The sequence below is a fragment of the Microcaecilia unicolor genome, chromosome 11 (assembly GCF_901765095.1).
Source record: "Microcaecilia unicolor chromosome 11, aMicUni1.1, whole genome shotgun sequence".
Taxonomy (NCBI): domain Eukaryota; kingdom Metazoa; phylum Chordata; class Amphibia; order Gymnophiona; family Siphonopidae; genus Microcaecilia; species Microcaecilia unicolor.
The window spans coordinates 157,380,425-157,404,395 of record NC_044041.1 but is presented as its reverse complement, the minus strand read 5'-3'; the positions used below and the strand labels follow the sequence as shown (position 1 = coordinate 157,404,395).

The 23,971-nt window shown below is 44.7% G+C and overlaps 1 protein-coding gene across 3 annotated transcripts in view; it reads left to right on the top strand.

Annotated features, from left to right (window-relative positions):
* GPR4 (G protein-coupled receptor 4) overlaps positions 1 to 23,971 on the top strand; it is a 166,840-nt gene that overhangs the window by 25,758 nt on the left and 117,111 nt on the right. For 2 of the 3 annotated variants that reach the window (XM_030220101.1, XM_030220099.1), the window contains exons 2-3: positions 7,098 to 7,312; positions 8,151 to 8,272. The exons of the other annotated variant lie outside the window; for it this stretch is intronic. The gene's annotated coding sequence lies outside the window, so the exon portion shown is untranslated. The remainder of the gene's footprint in view (positions 1 to 7,097; positions 7,313 to 8,150; positions 8,273 to 23,971) is intronic. 3 annotated transcript variants of the gene reach the window in all.

The window sequence follows — 23,971 nt, the reverse complement described above, 5'->3', positions numbered from 1 at the left end:
CTTAGTTTCACATTTCATATGAGCTCCCACAGTGAAAATACAAACTGAAAGTTTAACTCCATAAGCATAGCAAGTAATTGTGCAATATTTCTGCCCCCTATGTTCCCAGTCTTCCTAGGCATTACAGCACCTTAATGAAGGACTGCAGCAAAGTTTTGGGGTGCCCTGCTTGCCTTCCTCTCATCTCCCCATAGCAGCAGATTTCCTCCACCAAGCCTCCATCACTACTAACATTGGGTGGTAGCACTGGTGTTTGAATACAGGGAGGAGCTGCCATGCATTTATAGTCCCTGTGGCACAGGACCAGCAGGGTGAAAAGATGGAGATGTAGTGTCACAGAGTCTAGAGATTGTGATCATGCCCTGGCCCACAGCCTAATCCATGGCTGCCCAGCATAGTAGTGAGAAATAGAGGAGGGCTACAGGCTACAGCCAAGACCATAGCCAGAAACGTTTTACAGAGGGTGTGCCCCCCCCCCCCTCGACACCTCTCTATACCTTAAAATCTGTCTGTGGTGCTACAGTCTTCACCTGGGCAGTGGCACTCATAGGCTGCCCCGCTGTGCAGGCCGTGGGGCTGGGCAGCCTATGAGTGCCGCTGCCTGGGTGAAGACTGCAGCACTGTAGGCATGATTTTAAGGTGTGGCTGTGGCCAGGTTTGATAGGGGGTGCGTATACCACTGACACACCTTGTTTAAATACGCTCTTGGCTACAGCAGTGAGCTAGGGATTGCTGTAGAGGGAGGAAAAGGGAGGAGTTAGGGGATACTACAGATGGGGGCAGGCGTGAGGAAATGGGAGAGGAGGTAGCAGTGGAGGACAATTTTGCACTAGCCCTAAGAAGAATGCTTATTGAGACAGCTCACGTTTGGAGTGGAACAGGTGGATGTGAAGCGTCTGTTCACGCTTTCCAAAAATACTAGGACTAGGGGGCATGCGATTAAACTACAGTGTAGTAAATTTAAAATAAATCGGAGAAAATTTTTCTTCACCCAACGTGTAATTAAACTCTGGAATTCATTGCCGGAAAATGTGGTGAAGGCGGTTAGCTTAGCAGAGTTTTAAAAAGGGTTGGACGGTTTCCTAAAGGACAAGTCCATAAACCGCTACTAAACGGACTTGGAAAAATCCAAAATCCCAGGAATAACATGTATAGAATGTTTGTATGTTTGGGAAGCTTGCAGGTGCCCTTGGCCTGGATTGGCCGCTGTCGTGGACAAGATGCTGGGCTCGATGGACCCTTGGTCTTTTCCCAGTATGGCATTACTTATGTACTTATGTACTTATGTACTTATGTAGATTTAGGAGACAGGGGTGGGGATCAGGAAAGGGAACCACAAGTTACAGTGTGGACCAGTATTCCCCACCTAGAACTGCAAAGCATAGAGCTAAAGAGTAAAACATCACCAGTGTCAGCTGTCAAGTATTACAACCAGAATATTTTATTATTTACTGAGATTAATATATCATCTAACTTCTGAAGAGAATTCCATATAATGTTCAAGAATGAATAACACACAATAAAATGTAGCATATACAATAAGCAAAAATAATAAATTAAAAACGCTATTGAAAAGACATAAAAGTAGCACATCCAAATAAACTGTCAAAAAATTACAAAACAGACAAAAATAAATCAATAAGAAAATAAACATAAAACCCAAAAGTGTTTATTAATGGCAGCACTGAGCAGCTAAGTTTTGCACATTTCTATGAAATGTATATATGTGACCCTGGTATGACTAAGTCCTTGTCCTGAAAGTGAATTTGCTGTCTTTATGCCCTTTTAGGGTTGGCTGTGCCCTGGAAGCAGCATGGGGTGTGTGTGTGTGGGGTGGGGGGGGGGGGGGGGGGGGGGGGGGGGGGGGGGGGGGGGGGGAGAGGAATAAACCCCTAGGATTGTTCCACCTAGGTACCTTACTGGGATGTGCCTAGAGGGAGGAGATAGGTGGGTTTCTTAGATCACATAAAGCCTGAGTTTTAGAGGGAATGGGTCTTTTCTGTGCCTCTTTTCTGTTGCCTATGTAACAAGTTCAGATCTGCACCCTACAGTTCAAGGCCTTATTGGTCATCCAGATCTCAGGACAACAGTGAAAGGAGGACAGACTGAGCTCTAAACAGGGAAGGAAATTGCAGATCCTTTAAAGGTGGTACCCTTTGAACCACACAGCTAAAGGGATAAGATAAAAGGGATAAGTACTATCCTAAGCAATAAGAGCATGAGTAGCCATTCTGGGTCCATGTAGCCCAGTATCCTGTTTTCCAAACAGTGGCCAAGCCAGGTCACAAGTATCTGACAGAAACCCAAACTGTAGCAACACTCCATACTAGAAATCCTAGGGCAAGCAGTTGCTCCCCTGCCCTGCATGTCTGTCTCAGTAGCAGACTATGGACTTTTCCTCCAGGAATTTGTCCAAGCCTTTTTTAAACCCAGATATGCTAACTGCTATTACCACATCCTCCAGCAAAGAGTTCCAGAGCTTAACTATTCATTGAGTGAAAAAATATTTCCTCCTATTTGTTTTAAAAGTATTTCCATGTAACTTCCTCATGTGTCCCCTAATCTTTGTATTTTTGGAATGAGTAAAAAATCGATTTACTTCTACTCGTTCTACACCACTCAGGATTTTATAGACCTCAATCATATCTTCCGTCGTCCGTCTCTATTCCAAGCTGAAGAGCTCTAACCTCTTTAGCCTTTCCTCATATGAGAGGAGTTCCATCCCCTTTATCATTTTGGTTGCTCTTCTTTGAACCTTTTCTAATTCTGCTATGTCTTTTTTTGAGATGCGGCAACCAGATCTGAATGCAATACTCAAGGTGCGGACGCACCATGGAGTGATACAAAGCCATTATAGTATTTTCGGTCTTATTCACCATCCCTTTCCTAATTTCTAGCATTCTGTTTGCTTTTTTGGCCACCGCCACACACAGCAGAAGATTTCAACGTACTATCTACAATGACACCCAGATCTTTTACTTGAGCACTAACCCCCAAGTTGGACCCTAGCATCAGGTAACTATGATTCGGATTATTCTTTCCAATTTGCATCACCTTGCATTTGTCCACTTTAAATTTCATCTGCCATTTGGATGTCCAGTCTTCCAATTTTCTACGGTCTTCCTGCAATATTTCACCCGCATGTATTTTAACAACCTTGAATAGTTTTGTTTCATCTGCAAATTTAATCACCTCACTCATTGTTCTGATTTCCATATCATTTATAAATGTATTAAATAGTACCGGTCCCAGTACAGATCCCTGTGACACTCCACTGTTCATCCTCCTCCATTGAGAGAAATGACCATGTAACCCTACCCTCTGTTTTCTGTCCAATAACCAATTCCTAATCCACACCAGAACCTTGCCTCCTATCCCATGACTATTTAATTTTCTCAGGAGTGTCTCATAAGGAACTTTATCAAAAGCTTTCTGAAAATCTAGATACACTACATCAACTGGCTCACCTTTTTCCACATGTTTGTTCACACCTTCAAACAAATGAAGTAAATTGGTGAGGCAAAACTTCCCTCAGCTGAACCCATGCTGACTCTGTCTCATTAAAACATATTTGTCTACATGCTCTGTAATTTTATTCTTTAAAATAGTTTCCACTATTTTTCCCTGCAACAACGTCAGGCTTACCGTTCTATAATTTCCCAGATCACCCCTAGAACCCTATTTAAAAATCAGCGCCACATTGGCCACCCTCCAATCCTCAGGTACTAAGGATGATTTAAATGACAGGTTACATATTACTAACAGCAGATCAGCAATTTCATGCTTGAGTTCTTTGAGTATACTTGAATGCATGCTATCCGGTCCAGGTGATTTACTACTCTTTAATTTCTCAATTTGGCTCACTACGTCTTCCAGGATCACCGAGACTTCTTACAGTTCCTCCACATTATTACCATTGAAAAACCATTTCCAGTATAGGCAGATCTCTTACATCATCTTCCGTAAAGACAGAAGCAAAGAATTCATTCAATTTCTCCACTATGGCCTTCTCTTCCCTGAGCACCCCTTTTGTTCCTTCGTGATCTAACGGCCCCAAGGATTCCCTCGCAGTCTTTCTGCTTCTGATGCTGAAGGAAAGGATAGTGAATTTCCTGGAAGCCAATAAGTTGCAAGATCCGAGACAACATGGTTTTACCAAAGGTAAATCGTGCCAAACGAATCTCATTGAATTCTTTGACTGGGTGACCGGAGAATTGAATCAGGGACGTGCTATAGACGTAATTTACTTAGATTTCAGCAAAGCTTGTGACACGGTTCCCCACAGGAGGCTCTTGAATAAACTTGACAGGCTGAAGATAGGACCCGATGTGGTGAACTGGATTAGGAACTGGTTGACGGACAGACGTCAGAGGGTGGTGGTTAATGAAATTCGCTTGGATGAGGGAAAGGTGACTAGTGGAGTGCCTCAGGGATCGGTGCTGGGGCCGATTCTGTTCAATATATTTGTGAGTGACATTGCCGAAGGGTTAGAAGGTAAAGTTTGCCTTTTTGCAGATGATACTAAGATTTGTAACACAGTGGACACCCGGAGGGAGTGGAAAATGTGAAAAAGGATCTGCAGAAGCTAGAAGAATGGTCTAAGGTTTGGCAATTAAAATTCAATGCAAAGTGATGCACTTAGGGAGTAGAAATCCACGGGAGACATATGTGTTAGGCGGTGAGAGTCTGATATGTACAGACGGGGAGAGGGATCTTGGGGTGATAGTATCTGAGGATCTGAAGGCGACGAAACAGTGTCACAAGGTGGTGGCCATAGCTAGAAGGTTGCTAGGCTGTATAGAGAGAGGTGTGATCAGTAGAAGAAAAGAGGTTTTAATGCCCCTGTATAAGTCGTTGGTGAGGCCCCACCTGGAGTATTGTGTTCAGTTTTGGAGGCCGTATCTTGCTAAGGATGTAAAAAGAATTGAAGCGGTGCAAAGAAAAGCTACAAGAATGGTATGGGATTTGCGTTACAAGACTTATAAGGAGAGACTTGCTGACCTGAACATGTATACCCTGGAGGAAAGGAGAAACAGGGGTGATATGATACAGACGTTCAAATATTTGAAAGGTATTAATCCGCAAACGAACCTTTTCCGTAGATGGGAAGGTGGTAGAACTAGAGGACATGAAATGAGATTGAAGGGGGGCAGACTCAAGAAATATGTCAGGAAGTATTTTTTCACGGAGAGAGTGGTGGATACTTGGAATGCCCTCCCACGGGAGGTGGTGGAGATGAAAACGGTAACGGAATTAAAAAATGTGTGGGATAAACATAAAGGAATCCTGTTCAGAAGGAGTGGATCCTCAGAAGCTTAGCGGAGATTGGGTGGCAGAGCCGACGGTGGGAGGCGGGGCTAGTGCTGGGCAGACTTCTATGGTCTGTGCCCTGAAAATGGCAGATGCAAATCAAGGTCAGGTATACATATAAAGTAGCACATATGAGTTTATCTTGTTGGGCAGACTGGATGGACCGTGCAGGTCTTTCTCTGCCATCATCTACTATGTTACTGTCCTGCTTATTTTTGAACGAGAAGGCTGTCCATCTTCCGACACAAATCGGGAGATGGCCGGCCTTCTCCTAAAGCCGGCCAAATCAGTATAATCGAAAGCCGATTTTGGCCGGCTTCAACTGCTTTCTGTTGCGGAGCCGGCGAAAGTTCAAGGGGGCATGTCGGCTGTGTACCGAAGGCGGGACGGGGGCGTGGTTAAAAGATGGCCGGCTTTGGCCGATAATGGAAAAAAGAAGGCCGGCCCTGACGAGCATTTGGCCAACTTTACTTGGTCCCTTTTTGTTCACGACCAAGCCTTGAAAAGGTGCCCGAAATGACCACCGGAGGGAATTGGGGATCGCCTCCCCTTACTCCCCCAGTGGTCACCAACCCTCTCCCACCCAAAAAAAAATTTTAATACATTTTTTGCCAGCCTCTATGCCAGCCTCAGATGTCATACCTAGCTCCAGGACAGCAGTATGCAGGTCCCTGGAGCAGTTTTTAGTGGGTGCAGTGCACTTCAGACAGGTGGACCCAGGCCCATCCCCCCTACCTGTTACACTTGTGGTGGTAAATGGAAGCCCCCCCCCCCCAAAACCCACTGTGCCCACATGTAGGTGCCCCCCTTCATTCCTAATGGCTATGGTAGAGGTGTACAGTTGTGGGGAGTGGGTTTTGGGGGGGATTTAGGGGGCTCAGCACCCAAGGTAAGGGAGCTATGCACCTGGGAGCAATTTGTGAAGTCCACTGCAGTGCCCCCTAGAGTGCCCGGTTGGTGTCCTGGCATGTCAGGGGGACCAGTGCACTACAAATACTGGCTCCTCCCACGACCAAATGGCTTGGATTTGGACGGGTTTGAGATGGCCGCCATTAGTTTCCATTATCGGCGAAAACCAATGGCGGCCATCTCTAATGCCGGCGATCTCTAAGGGCGGCCCAAATGTTGAGATTTGGCTGGCCCTGACCGTATTATCGAAATGAAAGATGGCTGGCCATCTTGTTTCGATTATAGGGTCGGATACGCCGCTTTACGGGGCCGTCAGAGATGGCTGCCCTTATAGATGGCCGGTACCGTTCGATTATGGCCCTCCATGTTACTATGATGTACCTGAAAAAGTCCCTGGGACCCCCCTAGGTAAGAAAATAAATTTTTAAACCATAGGTTACATAAAAAGTATGAAGAGAGTACATAGACAAGACAAGATAGTTAGGGGATGGGGGGTAGGAACTACAATATGCAGATAGGACTTCGGGTGGGGAAAAAACATGAGGGGAGTTTCAAGTGCAATGAGGACTCATCGAAAAAACCTGCTGAAAAAGATAGGAAGGTGATTTAAGAGAAGGCATCCACTGAATAGAAAATTCTTGAGGTGAGGTAGGCGGAGCTTGGCTTGATAGTAGATGGCAGCATAATTCGTGTGCTCCTCCATACTGCAATAATTTAACTCTACAATTATATTACCAAATGGATCAACATTAGGTTTGAACATTTAACACATTAATAACGTGATTAACGCATTAAATGTTTAACTCGCGTTTAAATTTTTAACGCAAGTTAAAAGATCACTTGGCCAAGTCTCTCTCTCATTTTTTGTTTTCTTCCAGGACCTTACCTCTCCGACGCTCCTATAGTTCCCCTGTCTTCTGCGTGCTCCAAGCCTCTCTCTCTGTAACAGGAAGTTCTGTCAGAGGGGGTGGAACTTTGTTACAGAGGCTTTGGGTGAGGCATGGAGAAGGAGCTGCTGTGAGCAAGCATGAGGAGGAATTGCTGAATACCTCATCTTGTTCCACGCCATGCCAGCACTGTGAGGAGCTACCAGGTGAGACCCTGAGACAGAGAGAGAAAGGGGTGGGAGGAGCCGACCCAACTGCTGACCCCCAAGGGGTGGGGGGCCGACCCTTCTGACCATGGCGGGAGAAAGAGGTAAAAAAAAAAAAAGAGAGATGTAGGCATACAGAGGCTTCGGGTAAGGCAGGGAGAAGGAGCCACTGCATGCCATTGCCATGAGGAGCTGTCGGGTGAGACCCTGCAATAGAGTGAAAGAGATGAATGGGGGGGGGGGGGGCAACCTCAGACTGTGGTGGGAGAAAGAGGAAAAAGGAGATAGATGTGGACTGGTGATGGGGGAGCTGATCACGGTGGGAGAAAGAGGAAAAGGGATGTGGGCAGGAGAGGGGGGGCGCAGCAGGAAAGAGAAAGAGAGAGAGACGCCAGGGGAAGGAGGACCGAGAGATGGGGGGGGGGGGGATGGAAGAATTATAGAAGGGAAATGGTGGCCATAGAAGGGAAGGGAGGAAAAGAGGAAAACAATTTTTTTTTTAAAAATGGTAATATAAGAGGCTTTCCAGACTGAAGGAGCAATGCCAGTCTCTGCTGGGCTTGTGATGATCAGAAATGGAGATGGTGCCAGGAGAGGGAATGGGAGATGGTACCAGGGGAGAGGAAGGGAGGAGATGATGCCCATGGAGGGGAGGGAGGTGGGAGGAGATGGTGCCAGGGGAGGGAGGAAGGGAAAAGGGAGGAGATGGTGACCATGGAGAGGAGGGGAATTCAGGAGATGGTGCCAGAGGAGGGGAAGGGAGGAGATGGTGCCTATGGTGGGGAGGGAGGTGATAAGAGATGGTGACTGTCTCCTCTGATAGAACTTCCTGTTACAGAGAGAGGCTTGGAGCCAGATGAGAAGCAGTGTGCTTTCACTGAAGCAGTCAAGGCCGAGGGCCGTGAGGAGCAGGAAGAAGAACCGCACAAAGGAGAGGGGGCTGTTGGAGTGCTGGGAGAGGTAAGAAAAGATGCTTGGGGGAGGGGAAAGAAAGAAAGAAAGAAAGAAAGAAAGAAAGAAAGAAAGAAAGAAAGAAAGAAAGAAAGAAAGAAAGAAAGAAAGATGTGTGTGGGGGAAGGGGGAAGTAGAGGTACACATGCTGGAAATAGGGGATGGAAGAATAAAAAAGGGAGATGTAGCCATAGAAGGGAGGGGAGGAAAAACAGAAGGGGAAAAAAATAATGATCATGGATGGAGGGAAGGGAGGAGCGGACATGGAATGGAGGGGAAGGGGAAGGGAAGGGAAGATAATAAAATAAAATCAACAGACAACAAAGGTACTAAAAAATATATTATTTTGGTTGGGCTGCACAATTAGCGCCACTGACCCCACTCAGAGCTGCCAGAACTGCCAATCCCACTCAGAGCTGCCGGCTCCACTCAGAGCTGTCAGTGCCACTGGCTCCACTCAGAGCTGCCAGTGCTGCCGACCCTATTCAGAGCTTCATAAACAACAGTGATTAAAAGAATTGCCTGAAGAGCAGCTGATCCAAGATGTGCCAACAAGGTGGAACAGTACCTTTGATATGCTGGAACGGCTGCTGAAACACAAGGAGCCAGTAATGTCAACTTTGGCAGAGCATAAAAACTCACTGCACTCTTAACAAAGGCAAAATGGGAGAAGATTGAAAAACTTTGTAAAGTGCTCAAACCAATGCAAATTTGCCACAGAACCTTGGTGGTAAGAAATATGTATCCTGTTCAGTTGTTCTGCCTACAATTTGCCATTTGATGCATGAGTTTACCATATCTGATGATGATCCTGCATACACAATTCGCTTTAAGGAGACATTTTGTACAGAGCTTAGCAGGCGCAAGCAGATTTTCAATGCTAAGTTTTTGTCCATAGCATGTGCTTTGGATATGCAGTTCAAGAAGTTGACATTTCTTACTCATACAGAACGTGAAGATACTTGGATTTCCATCAAACAATTGCTTGCTGCAGAAACTTCAAACCTTAGACCTTTACTTCCATCTTCCAAGAAACAACCACAGAAGAAAATGAAATTCAATCTCTGCCACCTAGTTCTGATGATGAAGATTAGGAGCAACCTGTAGGTGAGGTGGAAATTTATAAAGCAGAGCACACTTCAACTGGAGAAGTTCACGGTTTAGATTGGTGGAGAAGACACTGCACCAAGTACCCAGCTCTCTTAAAATTGGCAAGATGTTATTTTTGTACTCCAGCAATCACAGTTCCATGTGAATGTTTATTCTTCAAAGCAGGATTTATTATTGACAAGCATAGATAATCTCTGCTCCCTGAGAGTGCCAATCAACTGCTTTGTTTAAATAACTGGCTTAATGGCTAATTCATTTGTGTAATCTATGGTGGAAATTCTATAACTTGGTGCTTCAAATTAGGTGCCCCACTCTGGCAGCCCCCTCTCCTCTGTATGCTCCTTCTCCCTGCTCCTCATGGCCCTTGGCCTTGGCCACTGCAGTGAAAGCACTCTGTGTTTCACCTAGCCCCAAACCTTTCTCTCTGACAGGAAGGTCTGCAGCTTTTTAGAGGAGTAGAGTAGTAGTTACAGTACCAGGCTGACAACCAGCAATGCCAGGTTTAAATGTTGCTGCTGCTTCCTGTGATCTTGGACAAGTCACTTAACTTTCCATTGCCACAAGTACAAAATTAGATTCTGAATGTGTGAAGTGTAATGTGTGTGGTACGCTGGCACATATGCTGATGGAAGAGTCCATAGTCTGCTATTAAGACAGACATGGGGAAGCAACTGCTTGCCCTGGGATTGGTAGCATGGAATGTTGCTACGATTTGGGTTTCTGCCAGGTACTTATGACCTGACTTGGCCACTGTTGGAAATAGGATACTGGGCTAGACGGACCGTTGGTCTGACCCAGTATGGCTCTTATTGTCTTACTAGTAAAAGAGGCCCGTTTCAGAGCAAATGAAACGGGCGCTAGCAAGGTTTTTGTCGCCAACACCCCCCTCTCCCTCCCTCCCTACCTGGCCAACCCCTTCGTTGTTCTGCCATTGCTCCGCCCCCAACGTCATGACGTTTGACGCGAGGGCGGGGCCCGGAGCGATTTCCCCCCCTCCCTGCCTCCCTCCCTGCCAATCCCTTGTTGTTCTGCCATTGCTCCACCCTCGAGGGTGGGGCCCGGAGCGATTTTGGTGGCTTCACCACCACGAACCTTCAAACCTTTTTGAAGGAAGTCAGGGAGGGCTTGGCTTCACTGACGTCAGTGTCCTCAGAACGTTGAGGGTGAGTTTTATTATAGTAGATATTTCATTGGTTGTGGTATTCATTGTTCCCAGTGGTATCCCAATAAAAATTATTGTTATTATTATTACTAGGCAACTAGGATATAAGTTAAATCTTTATTACATTTTCTCAAACTTGTATATAAAATTATTAAAACACATAATACATTCTACAAATCATTTGCTCTTGCTTGCTTACCAAACACCTCACAATGTCTTCAATTTTACATTTCACACTAAAAACATCAATAACCAGCATTTGATAGAGTGTCACACTTAAAGACTCAGTACTTATGTTAACGTTTCACTAGCCACGGCTATAAAGTTCACTACGTATTCCTTTCAAGTCTCAACTCTTGTTGTCATCCCATAGTCATTTGTAATCCACTCTGGACTCCTCAGTTCGCAATGTCTTTCCACTGATTTTTTATGATAACTTCTTGTTTCTATATTTTTTTGAGTATATATATTTTCCCCTTTGTACTCTGAGTCTTCCATTGGTGTTCATAGCCTCACAAAGCAATCCCAACTGCAGGCATATTGATTCCAATAATCACGCACACTACTGTGAAGCTCCCATTCAGCAGTGACCCTACAAGAATCGTGTTTTGTTATACATGTGTCATCAGGGGTCAATGGTCTAAACAAAAAGCAAAAGCTAACATGATATACCCAAATCATCATACCCATACATACAAAATCCTAAAAAACGTAGACAAAAGCTAACTTTGTGAACTCTTACCAGCATACAGGACCTAGTAATAACAGTAAAAAAAATGTTGCAACTAATTAGAATTGATTAACCCAAATATGTAATTAATAAAACTTATTGGGGACAAAAACAAACAAAATTTGATTCTAATTCACCTGGGGACAGGAAAAATACCTAGTGTACCTGAATGTAGCTCACCTACAGCTACTACTGAGAAGGATACCAGCTAAATCCAGAAAAAACATTCAAGGCAGCCACTTTTGGTGCTTAATTAGTGCACGTCTCTCTATGCACAAGCTTACAGAATTGCCTTTCAGATGCTTGAAGAAATTGTGTTCTTTTAAGGAAACTGGAATCAAAGTTATTGGTTGAATGTTTAGGATCAATAAAAAATGTAAACAACTATCAGGCTTATTTTCGAAAGAGAAGGGCGCCCATCTTTCGACACAAATCAGGAGATGGGCGTCCTTCTCTCAGGGTCACCCAAACCGGCATAATTGAAAGCCGATTTTGGGCGTCCCCAACTGCTTCCCGTCGCGGGGATGACCAAAGTTCCCGGGGCGTGTCGGAGGTGTAACGAAGGTAGATACTTGGGCATGGCTAACAGATGGGCGTCCTCGAGTGATAATGGAAAAAAGAAGGGCGTCCCTGAGGAGCACTTGGGCGACTTTACTTGGTCCATTTTTTCTTATGACCAAGCCTCAAAAAGTTGCCCGAACTGACCAGATGACCACCGGAGGGAATCGGGGATGACCTCCCCTGAGTCCCCCAGTGGTCACTAACCCCCTCCCACCCTGAAAAAAACTTTAAAAACTTTTTTTGCTAGCCTGAAATGTCATACTCAGGTCCATTGCAGCAGTATGCAGGTCCCTGGGGGGGGGGGGGGGGGGAGGTATGTGTGTGTCAGCAGAGGCATAGCGAAAACGTGGACGTCCTTCTTTCAAACATTTTGGACTGCCCCCCCCCCCCCACAGGGATGGCCAAATTTCAAGGCAGTGGAGTGGAGGAGTGGCCTAGTGGTTGGAGCACAGGTCTTGCAATCCAGAGGTAGCAAGTTCAAATCCCACTGCTGCAACTTGTGAGCCAAAATCCAAATAAATAAAGGGGATGTCAGAGGCATAGCAAAGGCATGAATGTCCTTCTTATAGAAACATCCACACCTTGGATGTCCTCAACTGCCTGGACAGAGACATAGCAAAGGACATCCCTCACCCATACTCTAAAAAAGACATCCCTGACAAGCACTTGGACATTTTCACCTGGACTTGTGCTTTTCTAAGGTTGTAGACGGCTATTATACACGCAGCTTGTCTGCATGTATGAAGCCGTTTTTGGCATGCACAGAGCAGCCACACATAATGCTTGGCTACTCTGCACTGGCTTCCCCACCTTAGGAAGGAAATCGTGTGCAAATGAACTAACAGCGAGCAGCTCATTTGCATGCGATTTCCTTCATGCATGCCCGTTCCTTTCCGAATCGCTAAGGAATCGGTAAGGGAAGGGCTTTTTCCATTCAGTTAGTGCATCTGGCACTATGTACCTGGGAGCAATTTCTGAAGTCCACTGCAGTGCCCCCTAGGGTGCCCGGTTGGTGTCCTGGCATGTCAGGGGGACCAGTGCACTACGAATGCTGGCTCCTCCCACGACCAAATGGCTTAGATTTGGTCGTTTCTGAAATGGGCGGCCTCGCTTTCCATTATCGCTGAAAATCAGAAACAACCAAGTCCTGGAGACGACCATCTCTAAGGTCGACCTAAATTTGCTGATTTGGGCATCCCCGACCGTATTATTGAAACGAAAGATGGACGCCCATCTTGTTTTGATAATACGGGTTTCCCCGCCCCTTGCTGGAGCTGTCCTGTGAGGACATCCCCAGGAAAACTTGGGCGTCCTTTTCGATTATGCCCCTCCTCATGTACATGCTACATTTAATTTACACTTGGACCACACAATTAATCACGTGATTGATTAATCGTGCGGTTAAAAATTTTAATCGATGAACAGTCCTAATCAAAATACTTCTGTATTTGCATAGTAGCAAGATAAGTAATGACATCTGGTAAAAATAACAAATTGGAAGCCCAGTACATTGTGGGAACGAGCAGTAAGAGGCTTAAATCAGATTGTCCTATGTCACTCAAGATGGCGCCGAGCCGCAAGCAGCAAGACTTACTTGACCCAATGATGGCTGATCTTGTGGCGATTAAGAACATGCAAAAAATATAGAAGAGTAGAGCAACAAAACTTCTCACAGCTGATGTTCAAACCAAAAATATATTCAGAAATCTTCTAAAAACATGTTTTTAGAAGAATTCTGAATAAAGTTTTGGTTTGAACATCAGCTGTGAGAAGTTTCGTTGCTCTACTCTTCTATATTTTTTGGTGCCCCCTTTTCAGTAGAGTATTTTTCCTTCTGTTTGTGACTGATTAAGAACATGCTGCAGGACAACACTTCTAGCATGGCTGCTTTGAAGATGGAAATATCAGAAATGCACTGTAAATTACAGTCCTGCTCAGTTCGTACTTCTGACTTGGAAACCCAAGCGTTTGATGTGGAAGATGCCTTGCGTTCTTATGGCCACGATCTCAAACCACAAAGATATTGAAGGCTGAACTGGAGGACTCTAGCAATTGGTCACTTCGTAATAATCTGCGTATTCTGGGAATACCCATGGGCGCTGAAAGCTCTAACCCAGTTACCTTCCTGGAAGATATGCTTCCTACTCTTTTGCAGATCAACTTTAAAAGGCCATTTGAATTGGAGAGAGCACACAGAATGCCTGTCTTTAGATCACCATCTCAAAGAGGGCCTAGATCCATTATTATAAAACTTCTTCAATATCAACAGTTGTTGCTGGATATACTGGCCAAGAGCAAACAGACCTCTAATCTGCAATGGAATGGCTCTAAAATCCTCCTACTTCCAGACTTCACCAAAGAAACTGTTCTTAAGTGAAAACAACTTCTCTCCTAAAGGCCGCAACTGCGTCAACTTGGAGCACACTACAGACTTTTTTACCTGGCTGTTCTCAAGGTCACACTCAGTAATCAAATGTATAAATTCACAGATCTGGCCAAAGTGCAACAATATGTCGAGGATAATCAACCTTTCAGACAGTATACTGGATTAATGTGGGCATCATGCCTGCTATCCTATTCTTCATTCTGGGGTTTTTTTTGCCCGTGAAGGCTTGGTGACATTCCTCACTGCTTTGTGCATTGATATGTATATGAACTATCTTGCTATTTTTCTCACTATAAAAATAACTTTATTAGAAGTAGCTATTGTCCATATAGAGTTTCTAATTAACAAAATTGTTTCTTACTATAAATATGAGTGTGATGGTTGCAGCTGGATGTCTTGCTCATGAGTTGCTCCATGTGCTTTCACCATATGCTCACCCGTAAATTATGAATAGTTATGAGGAAGCGGTTAGAGTGGTTACTCGTTCTTATGTGTATGTGCATTAGAATGGCCTCAATTAATCTCTCTTATTCACAAGCACCTTACTATAATATAATTCTTACAGATATATTTGTGAGTCAAATGATACATATAATGATCGCTGATTGCTAATATATCTTTTAAACCTGTGGAGTCATTGACATCATAATTCGGGTCACTATTTAACAAATTATATAATATCATGGTATCACTCTACTCTATAAATATTAATGGTTTAAAACATCCAGTAAAGCGCAAAAAGGTGTTAAAATTTCTTAAGAAGAAAGACGCTGACATCATATTACTCCAAGAGATGCACTTAAATCAGGCAGATAGTAAAAGGATCCAGGCGGACTGGATTAAGTACACCTACTTTTTCTCCTTCTGTTAGAACGAAAGGTGGCATAGCCATTCTTTTCACAGAGTTACCTATCTGGATATTGTAGCACAGCATGCTGATGCTGCAAGCAGACTTCTTAAAATTGATTTCAAACTTAATACTGTGATATCATTAATTAATACATACACCCCATTGGTTAGAGATAAATTGAACTATGCAAACCTTCAAACTTTGATTTTAGAGAATGCTGATATTCCCACCATAGTAGCAGGTTATAGATCCTATCCTATATAATAAAACGCACCTCCAACATTCTGAAGCTGACTGCATGACTGAGGCATTCCTGCTCTCTGTATCCATCTCTTAAATTGACATCATGTACTTCCGGGTTCGTCACAAGCAGAAGTGACCAACCACACGAGGTTTCTCGGCTTCAGAATGTTGGAGGTGCATTCTATTAAATAGGATTGGTCAGTTCCTTGAAGCACAGCCAGAGCTCAGCGTCCTACACAGTAACACTCAGACACCAGAGAGAGAGGGGGGGGGGGGCTGACACCAGAGAGGGGGGGGGAGGTATCTCTGTCACACACACACTCTCTCACACACTTTCTCTCTCACACACTCTGTCTCACACTGTATCACACAGTCACTCACACACTCTCTTGGTCTCATACATTCAGTCTCACAGAGAGTCTGTGTCTCACACATACTCTCGCACATACTGTATCTGTGTGAAACACACTCTCTCACACTGTGTCTCACATACGCACTTGCACACACTCATTCTCATACACACACTCTCTCTCACAGACACACTCGCACCCAGACTCACTCACTCTCTCACACACACACTCGCACATTCACTCTCTCTCTCACACTCAGTCACTCTCACATACACTCTCTCAAACATACACACTCCAAGGAAAACCTTGCTAGCGCCCGTTTCATTTGTGTCAGAAACGGGCCTTTTTTACTAGTAATGGATAAAGCCCTGTCTCTGAAAGTGCTACATATCAACAATCCTGTCAAAGAACTTGTAGCTGAATGTAGCATGAGTGATATATGGAGAATTTTTAACCCCACTGTTAAAGACTTTACGTTTCATTCACAGGTTCATAACTCAAGTGCATTAGTTTGTATTTTAGACCTTTACAGTTCGGGAAGTGCAAATCAAGGAATTTTCGGGATGATCTTTTGGCATTCCTAGGTGGCAGGTCTATCAGGTCTGACATGTAGGTTGGTGCATCACCATGAATGATTTTGTGAACTAGTGAGCATATTTTGAACGTGATGCCTTCTTTAAGTGGGAGCCAGTGTAATTTCTCTTGTAGGGGCTTAGCACTTTCATATTTTGTTTTGCCGAATATGAGTCTAGCTGCAGTGTTCTGGGCTGTCTGAAGTCTCTTGATTATTTGCTCTTTACAACCGGCGTAGAGTGCGTTGCAATAATCTAGATGACTGAGCACCATTGATTGTACCAGGTTGCGGAAAACAGTTCTTGGGAAGAAAGGTCTTACTCTTTTTAATTTCCACTGTTGTGTTTACTGATGCAGTTGTTTGCTTCTAATATTTGTCTTTTTTTTTTTAAAGTATGCCATCAATAAAAATTGTTGAAACATAAAATATTTGCATCCTTTTCCGGCGCCCAAGCTACTTGAAATGTTTAATGCGTCTCTAGTTAAAGGTTCATTTAACAGTACATTTGCTGAAGACATCATGATTGTACTTCCAAAGCCAGGTCGTGATGCTACATCAGTCTCCAACTACAGACTCCTATCTTTAATAAATGTAAATGCAAAAATATATGCAAAAGTTATTGCTCTGTGCCTCTCCTCAGTCATGGACCACATAATCCATATGAATCAAACAGACTTTGTAACAGGCTATCATTCATCATGTAATACTAGATTGTGCTTGTATTTAATACATTTGGTCAAAAAGCTTGATTGTCTGGCCTTCTTGGTATCTTTGGATACTGAGAAAAATCTTTGATAGAATTGAATGGAATTATATGTTTGCTGCTCTTAGTTGGTTTGGTTTTGGGGATCAGCTTGTTTATATGATACGAACATTATATGCTGCCTATGGTGAAGTTATATGTTAATGGTCTATTGTCCTTACCTTTCTCGATATATAGAGGTACAAGACAAGGGTGCCCCCTATTACTGCTAATATTTGATGTGGCCTTTGAGCCTTTATTAATAACAATTATTTATTTATTTATTTAATTATTTAATTAATTTATTGCATTTGTATCCCACATTTCCCCACCATTTTGCAGGCTCAATGTGGCTTACAATATATCATGAGTAATGGAAATATATAAAAGACATTTAGTGGTATAGAAGGATCTTGTTCACATGATAATGATAAAGCATAATAATAGTATAACAAGCAGATATTATAATACAGTTCTAAATATATGTGGGGGAGTTGTGTATATTCATATTGGTTGATCTTTGTGGTAAGCTTTGTTAAAGAGATGGGTCTTCAGTAGTTTGCGGAAGTTCGTTAGTTCGTAGATCGTTTTTAAGTTGCGCGGTAGTGCATTCCATAACTGTGTGCTCAGGTAGGTGAAGTTTGACGTGTGCATTAGTTTGTATTTTAGACCTTTACAGTTCGGGAAGTGCAAATCAAGGAATTTTCGGGATGATCTTTTGGCATTCCTAGGTGGCAGGTCTATCAGGTCTGACATGTAGGTTGGTGCATCACCATGAATGATTTTGTGAACTAGTGAGCATATTTTGAACGTGATGCGTTCTTTAAGTGGGAGCCAGTTTAATTTCTCTTGTAGGGGCTTAGCACTTTCATATTTTGTTTTGCCGAATATGAGTCTAGCTGCAGTGTTTTGGGCTGTCTGAAGTCTCTTGATTATTTGCTCTTTACAACCGGCGTAGAGTGCGTTGCAATAATCTAGATGACTGAGCACCATTGATTGTACCAGGTTGCGGAAAACAGTTCTTGGGAAGAAAGGTCTTACTCTTTTTAATTTCCACATTGAGTGGAACATCTTCTTGGTTATGTTTTTCGTGTGTGATTCTCGAGTGTTAGGTGTCAATCAATGGTAACTCCAAGAATGTTTAGGGTGTCTGAAATTGGAAGGTTTAGATTTGGTGTGTTAATGGCGGTGAATTCTTTCTTGTTATGTTGAGAGGCGAGAATTAGGCACTGGGTTTTTTCTGCATTAAGTTTCAGCCGAAATGCATCCGCCCAAGAATGCATGATATGGAGACTTTGGTTGATGTCATTGGAAATTTCCTTTAGGTCTTGTTTGAATGGGATGTAGATTGTTACGTCGTCTGCGTATATGTATGGGTTGAAGTTTTGATTTGATAGTAGTTTAGCCAAGGGTATCATCATTAAGTTGAATAGAGTCAGCGAGAGGGGGGATTCCTGTGGGACTCCGCATTCAGGTACCCATGTGGCTGAAGTAGTCGAGTTAGATGTCACCTGGTATGATCGTGTGGTTAGGAATCCCTTGAACCAATTGAGAATGTTACCTCCAATTCCGAAGTACTCAAGGATATGTAGTAATATTCCATGATCAGCCATGTCAAAAGCGCTTGACATGTCAAATTGTAGGAGCAGTATGTTTTTTCCAGTTGCAATCGTTTGTTTGAATTTAGTCATAAGAGTGACTAGTACTGTTTCGGTACTGTGGTCAGACCGAAATCCTGACTGGGAGTCGTGGAGTATTGAGAATTTATTTAAATAGTTTGTGAGTTGATTGGTCACCAACCCTTCCGTTAGTTTGGTTATTAAGGGAATGGATGCTACTGGTCTGTAGTTGGTTAGTTCATTAGCACTTTTCTTTGTGTCTTTGGGTATAGGGGTGAGTAGAATGTTTCCTTTCTCCTTTGGGAAGAGTCCATTTTGTAGCATATAATTCAGGTGTTTCGTTATGTCGATTATGAATTGTTAAGGGGCAGATGTCATCAGGTTGTTTGGGCATATGTCTAGTTTGCAATGAGATCCAGCAAAACTTTTAAGCGTTTGGGAGATGAATTTGGTCCAAGTCCTGTCCGCTGGGTAAATGCCAGGGTCTGGGTCTAGACAGTCAAGGAGTTCAGCATAGTCGATGGTACTGACAAGTATCTTAAGTCGTAATTGTATGATTTTTTCGTTGAAGTATTTCGCTAGATTGTCTGCTCCTGGGGTGTCTGTGCTGTTGGTTGTGACTGATGTAGTATCTAATAATTTATTCACGAGTTGGAAGAGTTTATGTGTGTCCTTGTAGTTTGGTCCGATTACGGTTTTGTAATGTAGTCTTTTAGTTTGTCTTATGGTATATTTATATTTTCTTTGGAGTTCTTTCCAGGCATTGAGTGTGGGGTCGTCTTTCTTTTTATTCCATGCTCGTTCTAACCTTCTGACTTGTGTTTTAAGTTTTTTCAACTCTTCATTGAACCATGGTATTGAATTCTTTCTATGTGAAGATAATTAGATAACATGTTAATATGTGCTTTTTGGCTAGGATCAGGCGACCCTCAGGGGGAGGAATGCTGGCTTCGGCCTAACCCCTGGTAAGCCTTTCCTCAGCTGAGAGGTGCCCAGCTCTACCACCGGCTGCCTTTCAGGTGCTGTAGAGGACTTGCAGCTCATCTGCATATCCTTACAGCCTTCTCCGGGGTGACACCCAGGTCCACTCCGATCCACTCAGGGTCTCCGCTCTAGGTGCCGCACGTCGTTATTTTTCTCTTTACATCTAATCTTATTCCCAGTTGCTAAAGTACCTCAGTCGTTTATGACCCCTATTCACATTCTCTTCCTAGCCCTGTCCCTTCCTAATCTTTTCCCTCATCCCCTACCTCTCTCCGCTACAGGAACTCACTGCCTATCCATCGACTTCATCACCTCACCTTCTCTCCTACCCTTTTCCTCCCTCTTGGCTTTTAATCTCCATCTCTTTCTTCCCTCCATTTTGCCTTCCCCATTCCACCTAAATACCTCTCGCCTTCGACGCCTTCGTGGCCACACCTCTCCTACTCTCCTCCGCTCTCTTTTACTCCTTCTCTTACTCTCAGCCGGTGACATCAATCCCAATCCTGGCCCTCCTCACCAACTATTATCCCAACTCTTCAGATCTCACCGCGACCTCTCTAACCTCATCTCTATTCCTCTACTCCCCTCCTCTTCTCTGCCCTTCTCTTGTGCCCTATGGAATGCCCGCTCTATCTGTAACAAACTCCCCTATATTCAGGACCTCTTTATCTCGCGTCACCTCCATCTGCTCGCCATAACAGAAACCTGGAACCTGGCTCTGCCCTGATGACTCTGCTTCAGTCGCAGCCCTCTGTCATGGCGGCAGTGGCATACCAAGGGGGGGGCAGTGGGGGCGGTCCGCCCCGGGTGCCAGTGGGTGGAGGGTGCTCCGCTCCCGCCACCTCCCATGGCCGTTCCCGCGGCGCCGCACATTTAAAAAACCGGCGAAGCAGCGTCGCAGGCAGCGCCTCGTGCCCTGCTTGTAAAAAAAAATCAAATCTCCTTCCCCTCCTTGTCTTGACGTCTTGACGTCGACTCGAGCCTTCCAATCAAATTGATTGGAAGGCTCGAGTCGACGTCAAGACGAGGAGAAGGAAGGAGATTTGATTTTTTTTTACAAGCAGGGCACGAGGCGCTGCCTGCGACGCTGCTTCGCCGGTTTTAACGGGACTGAGGTGGGGAAGGAGAGGGGCGAAAGGGACTCGGGTGGGGGTGTTCAGAGGGGAGAAGGGGACTGGGGTGGGGATGTTCAGAGGGGAGAAGGGGACTGGGGTGGGGGTCTCAGAGGGGAAAAGGGGAGAGGAGAAGGGGACGGGTGGGGATCTCAGACAGGGGAGGGGGAGGGGAGAAGGGGACTGGGGTGGGGGTGTTCAGAGGGGAGAAGGGGACTGGGGTGGGGGTCTCAGAGGAGAAAAGGGGAGGGGAGAAGGGGACTGGGGTGGGGATCTCAGACAGGGGAGGGGGAGGGGAGAAGGGGACTGGGGTGGGGATCTCAGAGGGGAGAAGGAAAGGGGAGGGGAGAAGGGGACTGGGGTGGGGGAGTTCAGAGGGGAGAAGGGGACTGGGGTGGGGGTCTCAGAGGGGAAAAGGGGAGGGGAGAAGGGGACTGGGGTGGGGATCTCAGACAGGGGAGGGGGAGGGGAGAAGGGGAGGGGAGAAGGGGACTGGGATGGGGGTGTTCAGAGGAGAGAAGGGGACTGGGGTGGGGGTCTCAGACAGGAGAAGGGGAGGGGAGAAGGGGACTGGAGTGGGGGTGTTCAGAGGGGAGAAGGGGGCTGGAACTGGGGGCTGAAAAAAGGGGCAGAGAGAGAGAGAGAGGGGACAGATCCTAGATGGAAGGGGGAGCGAGAGGGAGGGCAGACCCTGGATGGATGGGAGAGGGAGGGCAAATGGTGGATTGAAGGGGCAGAGAGAAAGGGCAGGCAGTGGATGGAAGGGACGGCAGAGAGGGCAGACACTGGATGGCAGAGAGAGAGAGAGTGAAGACAGACGCTGGATGGAAGGAAGACGGTGAAAAGAAGATGAGGAAAGCAGAAACCAGAGACAACAAACTGTAAATAAAATATATTTTTTTTATTTTTTTTGCTTTAGGATAAAGTATTGTAGATGTGTTAAATGTTTATAATAGAACATGTAAATAATCTTTTTATTGGACTAATTTTAATACATTTTGACTAACTTTCGGAGAACAAAACCCCCTTCCTCAGGTCAGGATAGGATACTGTAACAGCACTATACTGTACTGACCCGAGGACGGAGGTTTTGGCCTCTGAAAGCTAAATGTATTAGTCCAATAAAATGGTATTATTTTACTTTCTATATTTGTTTTATTTCTATTTGTTAATTTGTAAAGTGGTGATTGGTACTTGTTAGTTTTTTTTTTCAAATTTACATCTGTTGTCTTTATATTTTGCACAGTACTAGGGGACAGTTTCTGTTTCTGTGGTGTTGCATTGTATGCAGAGTCTGGCATTGGGGGTTCAGTTTAATTTTTGTCTAAATAGAAAGTTTATGATTACTTATTCTATAGTGGATTAGGGTGTAATCTGTGTTTGTGAAAAAGACATGGCTTTCAGTTGGCATTGACTGTGCAGGATCTACGATCTGTACTATTCTGTCTGGTTTCGTTTTACAATAGGTGAATTGATGTTCTAGTGCTCACTGTAGTGTTTAAGATGCTTTCCTTTTCCTTGTGTGACTCGTAGAAATGACTGCTTATGGTATGGTAGAATTGCTCTATAGGTCCTGAGTGTTTTGTATTCTCGGCATGCCTAGTACTGGATTTGGGGGGGAGGGGGGGTGGGTGTTAAAAAATGACCGGCCCCGGGTGTCAACTACCCTAGGTACGCCACTGCATGGCGGTTATCTTTTTTCACATACTCCTCGCCCTGCTGGTCGCGGGGGCGGTGTTGGACTACTTCTCTCTCCCTCCTCCAGATTTCAACCCCTTCTTTCACCTCAATCTCACTGTTTTTCCTCCTTTGAAGTCCACTCTATCCACCTTTCTCTCCTCTGCCTCTTCGAATAGCGGTCATTTATCGTCCCCATGATAAGTCCCTTTCATCCTTTCTCAGTGACTTTGATGCCTGGCTTGCCTTCTTTCATGATCTTTCCTCCCCCTCTCTCATCCTTGGTGACTTTAATATTCCTGCTAATGATCCTTCCAACTCTTATATTTCCAAGTTACTCGCTTTAACATCCTCCTTTAATCTCCAACTATGCTCCACCTCCCCCACTCTTCTCCTTCAACTGTTCACCCTCTAGTTTCCTTGCCTCTGATCGTCCCCTCTCTGATCACCATCTTATAACTTTCACACTTAAATCTCCTCCCTCCCAGTCCCGTCCTATCTTATCTAATAGGAATCTTCATGATATTGACCCTTCATCTCTATCTTCCCATGTTTCAAACCTCCTCTCTACTGTGGCACCATCCACGTCTGTCAACAAGGCTGTTTCTTCTTACAACAATATTCTATCCTCTGCCTTAGACACTCTTGCACCTTTGATGACCCGCCCTATAAGGCATACAAAACCCCAACCTTGGCTGACTTCTAATATCCGCTACCTATGTTCCTGTACCCGCTCCGCCGAACGCCTCTGGCGGAAATCTCGGGCCCTTGCTGATTTCTTACACTTTAAGTTCATGCTGACCTCCTTCCAATCTGCTCTTTTACGCACCAAACAGGATTATTATATCCAACTGACCAACTTCCTTGGCTCTAACCCTCGACTTCTCTTCACCACATTGAACTCTCGCCTCAAGGTGCCCCCTCCCCCAACTCCCCCTTCATTATCTCCTCAGACCCTTGCTGAATTCTTTCACGACAAGGTTCAAAAGATAAACCTTGAATTCTCTAACTCGCCACCTCTCCCTCCACTAGTCCGTTTCCCTCTCTCTCCTTCCCCTCATTCCTTTTCCTCCTTTCCTGAAGTTACTATAGAGGAAACTACACTTCTCCTTTCTTCCTCAAAATGTACCACCTGTTCCTCTGATCCCATTCCCACCCACCTTCTTAATGCCATCTCACCTGCGGTTATTCCTTTTATCTGTCACATTCTCAACCTCTCACTTTCCACTGCAACTGTCCCTACTGCCTTTAAACATGCTATGGTCACACCTCTTCTTAAGAAGCCTTCACTCGACCCTACTTGTCCCTCTAATTACCGACCCATCTCCCTCCTCCCTTTTCACTCCAAATTACTTGAGCGTGCTATCCACCACCGCTGCCTTGATTTTCTCTCCTCACATGCTATTCTTGACCCACTACAATCTGGTTTTCGCCCTCTCCACTCAACCGAAACTGCGCTTACTAAAGTCTCCAATGACCTATTACTGGCTAAATCCAGAGGTCTCTATTCCATCCTCATTCTTCTTGATCTTTCCACTGCTTTTGACACTGCCGATCACAGCATACTCCTCGATACTCTGTCCTCACTTGGATTCCAGGGCTCTGTCC